This window comes from Palaemon carinicauda, chromosome 19 (genome assembly GCF_036898095.1).
Source record: "Palaemon carinicauda isolate YSFRI2023 chromosome 19, ASM3689809v2, whole genome shotgun sequence".
NCBI lineage: Eukaryota > Metazoa > Arthropoda > Malacostraca > Decapoda > Palaemonidae > Palaemon > Palaemon carinicauda.
In genome coordinates, this window is record NC_090743.1 from 63,471,325 (window position 1) to 63,478,824 (window position 7,500).

The window sequence follows — 7,500 nt, forward strand, 5'->3', positions numbered from 1 at the left end:
GACGAGTCGTATGCAACTGACTTTATTCGGACGGAGCATGAGTATATATACAACCCGTTCCAGTCAAGAATGACACAAATTTCAAGCGCAATTATTCAAGTACATACAGGCAGAAACAGGTTATCAGTGCAATGGGAGAGCGATAACAACAATTTAGAAAATAAAAACAGAAATACCGTTACTCTGTACGAGCATTTGTGATACACATGTGGTACATGGTTCTCTCCACTAAAAAAAGACATTCATGTGAAATAAGGCACTCTGGTCTAGAGAGGCGACCTGTAGGAGGGTCATATGGCAGGAGTTACTTAGGTTTTAGGCAATCAATAAAGATCTAGTCGTCTTTGCTACTTATGTTGAGGAGGAATGCTTTCAGTGAACCACGGAGCATGAGGAAATGGCCCGTGTAAAGGGTAGTTAATGGTGGCTTGCTAGTGTCGTTGCCCAGGAAAACATGCATTGCCAAGAGGAGATTTGTCAGTATGCGTTGCTTAGCTAGTGGCTTGTAAGTCTGGTGGTATGGAATAAATTTTCCCAAAATGTGACTTAGGCGCTGGATATTGTTGGAGGAGGATACAGACGGAGAAAATCAGCAGGGACAACCAACAGGTCCCCATAAACCATTTCAGTTGTCGAGACATCCAGGCCATCTTTAGGAGTAGTCCAGAGTCGCAGGAGGACCCAGGGAAACTGGGTAAACCAGTTGGAGTCCTTGCAGCGGAACATCAAGGCTTGTTTGAGAATACGGGGAAGACGCTCAACCATACCACTGGCAGCAGGGTTGTATGTGATTGTCTGATGAAGGGTGATACCCGGGAGATTAGCTAATGTTGTCCACAGTTGAGAAATGAAAGTGGTATCCTTGTCTGAAGTAATGAGTTCAGGGAAACCGAATCTCGCTATTCATCCTGAGAGTAAGGCAGGTGTACACGAGGCAGACTTTGCAGTTTCCATGGGAATGGTTTCCAGCCAACAAGTGGAGTAGTCAATGATGGTAAAGAGGTAACACTGTCCTTGTGATGTGGGCAAGGGACCTACAACATCGACGTGAATGTAGGTGAAGCACTGTAGAGGTTAAGGAAAGGTGTCCACTCATGAATCCATTTGTTGATGTACTTTCGAGGTTTACCATGAAGTACAGGCGTGGACCCAATCCTTAGCATCCATAGTAATGCTATGCCATATGAACTTTGTTTTCAGTAGCTGTGCAGTAGAATGGCGCAAGGGATGTGAAAGGCCATAAATGAAATCAAACACCTGTCGACACATGGTCGGAGGTATCCACTGTTTAGGTCAACCAGTACTGACATTACAGAGGCGGCTGCCATTGGGGTCATCGAGAGGGATGTCCTTCCTATGGAGGGAAGTGCCGGATATCCTACACACTTGGTACTCTGGATCTTTTTGTTAGGCTTCGGCCAAAGCGTTGTAATCCAATCCCCGGTGAATGGCAGTATTGTGTTTCTAAAATGGGCATTGGCAATGGGACTCATTTTCCCAGGGACCTGCTGAAGGGTACAATTGTATTGAGCCACAACGGAGAGATGTCGGTGTTAAAGAGAGGACTAGGTGTCAGAATGACAAGTGAAGATGTGCACCAAAGGCATGTATGTACCAAATGGAGTTGTGGTGGCGGTCATGGGAATGTTGTCTGGGTTGATGGGCACCTGATAATACCCCTTCAGTAGTTCGAGTGTGGAGAAAACCTTCACTTTGTACAGTAGCAGGTCATATCGGTGATGTTTGGGATGGGTTAGTGATCCGGTTCTGTCTGCATGTTCAGGCACCTGTAATCCCCACACGGACGCAGAGAGGCCTTTTCTTCAGGACGATGTGCAAGTGCTACAACCATGGGCTTGAGACCTTTTGGCAAAGGCCCATATCTTCCATATTGGCAAACGTTTGTTTGCAGGTGCCAAATGATCCGCTGCCAGACATCTGAATCTGGAAAACACTGGGAGCCCCGTTGTCTTGATATGGTGATAAATGTTATGTTTTGCAGGAACCATGGGCTTTTGACGAAGTTCTGGATGGAAAACTTCCAGGTACAATGTGAGGAGGTAGGTGTACGCCTCCCTTGGTGCACTGATATGGAGAGCGTGCTTGGAGGGGGCGGGTTGGAGAGGTGTTGAGGAGAATGAATCCACATTGACTAACTATCTGTGAGCTATATTGACCAGGAAGTGGAAGTGTGAGAGTAAATCCGCACCAAGGATTGGTATTGTGATGTTAGCAATGAGAACCTTCCAAATATATTTGTTGCTTCTAAATGATGATGTGAGGGTTTCATAACTATATGGGTATAGCATATCTTTTGACAGCTACCAGGCAGATGTCGGCAGACTTAGACAGACTACGATGTGTCCTGGAGAATGAACTTGGCAGAAGAGAATGGCAAGTACCTGTGTCTACCAAAAATTACACGCCCATAACTACCTACATGTTTTTTGGCCACTGACAACCATTGCACATTTTTTTGCAGCAGCCCTAAACTCGGAGTGGTAGAACATAACTGCGACCTATGGGTGTCAGTAAATAACAGTGAGGGATGGTACATGTGGGTGGTGGGCGGCTTTGTTGCCGCTCCGGCATGTCGTAGGGTGGGCATCTGCGTCTTTCCCCATTCACATCAGTATCGGTCGATGTTGAATAGTGGGGCAACTATTCAAGTAGATTGACATCATGAAGAGAGCTGTCTGCGGCAGGTTGCAGGTGAGCGATACTGGTCATTTCCTTGAGGGTGAGCAAAGACTTTTGGTCCACCAACGATTATTGAGAGTGCTGAAAAACATTCGCCATGCGGGCGGCTGGTAATGACAAGTACTGCTCCATGAGGTATGATATGAGGTCTTCATATATTATGGAAGTGTCCCATTGTTTGCACAGCCAATTGGAGATTTCCAGGAAAGTGTCCGCGGAGATTGCCGCGAGAGCCTTATCTGCTTTGGTGCTGGACCGAGTCATGCCCTTGATGCGAAACTGGACTTCAGCATGCTGGAAGCAAGCAAATGCTTCTCAGCTTGGGGAGGGCAGTAGTTTCATTGAAGCAGTGTATGCTGAAGAGGCAGGTTTGTTGGCGCCGTCTTAAAACAGTAAGGGGACAGGCAGGAGGGAGCGGTCAGATTGCTGGTCACCAATGTGCAAGCGAGTCGTTGGAGGTGACTGAAAGACAAGACGAATGCAACTGACTTTATTTGGCCGGAGCTTGAGTTTATATACAATCCATTCCAGTTAAGAATGGTAAAAAAAATTGAATGCAATGAATCAAGTATATACAGGCATAAACAGGTTATCAGTGCGAGGGGAGAGCGATAATGATAATAAACAAAAGAAAATAAAGTACCGTTACAGTGTACGAGCGTGACACACGTGCGGTACAGTTTGAGGTGAAGACTAACATGGAAAGGCAATAAACACATACCCACACACATACACACACACACACACACACACACACATATATATATATATATATATATAAATATATATATATATATATATATATATATATATATAAATATATATATATATATATATATATATATATATATATATATATATATATATATATATATATATATATATATATATATATATATATATATATATTTGTGTGAGTGAGCGTGTGTGTTCGTACATTTCAATAACATATCAGAAATAACTTTATGAGAGCCCGGATGTATAAAAGAAAGTTTTGTATAATGATATTCGAAATATTGGACCAACTTTATGTATATTTACCTCGTGGGAGACCAAAAGGCTGCATAAATTTAAGTGTTTTTAAGCAGGAATGCCCTTGGTGACACGTGTGCTATTTTCGTTTAGTTTTTTTTTTTTTTTTTTTTTTTTTAACTCTGTACGCTTTTAAGATATATGCTATTTTTTTGGCTATTACCCTTTATGAAAATATCTTTAAGCTACAAAAAATAATATCCCTTGTCTTTATGTTATACATATGTAACCCATTTACATATATATGAATATATATACATATATGTAGTTACACATACACATACACACACACACACACACACACATATATATATATATATATATATAATATATATATAAATATATATATATATATATATATATATATATATATATATAAATATATATATATATATATATATATATATATATATATATATATATATATATTTCAAATAAGCCATATATATTAATACATTAAAGTCTGGATTCTCTTAACGACCTTGGGATCAGAGCCCAAGGCGGAACCTCCCAAAGACTATGATATCGGACCGGCGGGGATTTGAACCCTCGCCAGGATATCTGTATGCCAGTGACCATACCATTCCGCCACGAAGAATGGTATGGTATGGTCACTGGCATACAGATATCCTGGCGAGGGTTCAAATCCCCGCCGGTCCGATATCATAGTCTTTGGGAGGTTCCGCCTTGGGCTCTGATCCCAAGGTCGTTAAGAGAATCCAGACTTTAATGTATTAATATATATGGCTTATTTGAAATATGAAAGAAACACGTTTAAATGTGCAAAAAATTTATCATATATATATATATATATATATATATATATATATATATATATATATATATTTAAATATAGAAGAAAGGCGAAGGAAAGCAAATACTTCAAGATTTGGACAGTTTATTTGCTAAGCTTTCGGGAACAACATTTCCCATAATCGGAGCTAAAAAAGTGAACATAAAACACAAATCAATAGTGGTAATTATGTTTAGTCAATGAAATTCTCTTAAATAGACAAGGATTATAACAAATACATCGAAATACTTAAAAAAATATGTGGATGAAATATACTAGAAAATAAGTAAATAAACCAAATGCATCGAATCGAAAATAAAAAAATTAGAAAATTAAATGAATGACATAAGAAAAGAGTAATATCAAAATCAGAACAAATGCACATAATACTTTAAAAAACAGAAATAGAATCCATAACACATAATATATATGGAAATCAAAATAATAATACACAGAAATAACCTAGAATATAAGAAAAAAAAATAAACACCTGATAAGAAAGAAACTCACTTAGTATGGAAAAATCCAAGACTGAAACATGGAAAGATGGAGAGGTTTAGACGCTAGCGTATAAGTAATGGTTAGTAGCCCAGCGGCATAGTAAGAAATATGAAACCAATTGTTCAAATTGTTCTAAAAGCACCAAAATTGGCACACATGTGGATTAATACATTCTGAACAATTTTGGATATGGAGGCATTCAAGATTCTCCCCGTAGCACATTTGGCGGCCATTTTTCAAAATGGCCGCTATTTACCATTAGCGTCATTGAATATGTACCATAATTTGTCTTTTTGTGGATGCTAAAGGTGATAAGTGTGCTAGAGGTGATAAGTATTGTACAATTACACATACTTCTGTGCTTACCAAATAATTTGGCTACCATTTCACAAGAAAATGAATTTTACTTTGCAGCGGCAGCGTTGGTGGCAGTGACGGCGGCTGCAGTAATAGTATAGTGTTGATAGTCATGGTGCTTGTAGTAGTAACTTGTGGTAACATGGTGGTGTTTTGTGTCTTTGCAGGTGAGGCAGCAGCAGCACCACCTGACATCAGAGACGCGTTGTTCCAGACTGCAGCCATGGCAAAGAAGTTCCAACTGGTCGATACTTTTGAGCAACGTACTCCCACAACACCTCCTGAGACAAACTGGAAGCTGTGTCTTGTATGTCAAGAGGAGACAACAGAGTCACTTGTCTGCCCAGTACTGTCTAAACGCCGAGACCCTGGGAGTGGATACACGACAATGGCTGCAAACTTGGTCAAATTTGATGAACTCGGAGAATTGCCAAGAACTGTTCAGTTACAGAGACTAGATGAAGGACAAGGTGTTGAGGCGACAATGGTTGCCCACCAGGCCAAGTGGCATAAAACATGTATGCTCAAATACAATAACACAATGCTACGAAGAGCAGAGAAGAGACGCATCGCAAGCAGCTCAGCATTTGATAGTACTGACAATGTCCAGGCCAAGCGCGCCAGAACACACTCTTCAGAAGCCACTACCAGCGGCACCTCCTGCTTTTTCTGTGGAAAGTCTGGCACAGAGACCCTACATGAAGTAACAACCTTCCAGGTGGACACACGCGTACGGAAGTGTGCAGCGCAAGTTGGGGACAATGAACTCATAGCCAGGCTCAGCATGGGTGATATGGTGGCTCTGGAGGCCAAGTACCATTCCAAGTGTTTGTTGGCTCTTTACTATCGTGCAAAGACCACTGTAGAAGCCGAGCAGAAAACTGACCATGAAGGTGTAATGTCAAGAATCGTACTGGCTGAACTGGTCCTGTATATCGAGGAAACCCACCTAGAAGAGGGCACCACCCCAGTCTTCAGACTCGCAGAACTTGTAAAGCTATACACAACAAGAATGGAACAGCTCGGGGTTGTTTTGTGCCAGAAAGTTAATAGCACAAGGCTGAAAGAGCGCCTGTTAGCCCAGATACCAGGCCTGAGATCCCACAGCAAAGGCCGAGATGTTTTACTAGCGTTTGATGAAGACATTGGTGAAGCGCTAGGCAAAGCCTGCGAGCAAGACTGTGACACTGAGGCAGTTCACCTTGCGCGTGCTGCACAGATAGTTCGTCGATATATGTTTGAAGACACTTACCAATTCCGTGGATCATTCCCGGGCGGCTGTCAGGAGGACTCTGTGCCAAACGTACTAGTTGCAATGGTAAATATGGTGCTGGATGGCCCCACCATCAAGAATCAAAGCCATTCCTCTTCAACACAAGCAGCTCTTTCCATTGCGCAGCTTCTCAAGTTCAACAGTGTCAAGCAAAGTCGGAAGCAGGGAGCAACCAAGACACAGGAGCCTCCAGCTGTCAGACACAGTACGTCTCAAGAAACTCCTCTTCCAACCTATGTTGGGCTGATGCTGTATGCTGAAACACGCAAGAGAGGACTTGTGGACAAGCTCTTCTCTCTGGGCCTAAGCATCTCATATGACAGAGTCCTACGTCTTTCTGCCCAGATGGGAAACAGCGTGTGTCAGCTGTACCGCATAGAGGAAGTGGTCTGCCCGCCTACCCTGCGTAGCAATGTGTTCACAACTGCGGCTGTGGACAACATTGACCACAACCCAAGTGCCACCACAGCCAAGAATTCATTCCATGGAACAGGAATCTCGCTTTTTCAACACCCAACGTGTGCAGATGAGGGAGTGGATCGTAGCATTGCTCTCACTGGGCGTGATACTGGATCAAAGACGGTTGAGCCTCTACCAGAATATTACACGGATGTACGTCCTGTTGCTTCTTCTGTCAAAGGGCAAATGATCCCAGCTACTTCTGTGACCTCTCTTAGACGCCACAACTGTGAGCAGCACATAGAAGATGAGTATATGTGGCTGGAGAACACGAGAAGTGTTCTCAAAGATGATGTTGAGGCCTGTGAAAACACATCATGGGCTGCATACCATGCAAGGCACCAAGATCCAAAGCAACCAGTCATCACACCAACGTCCCTGCTTC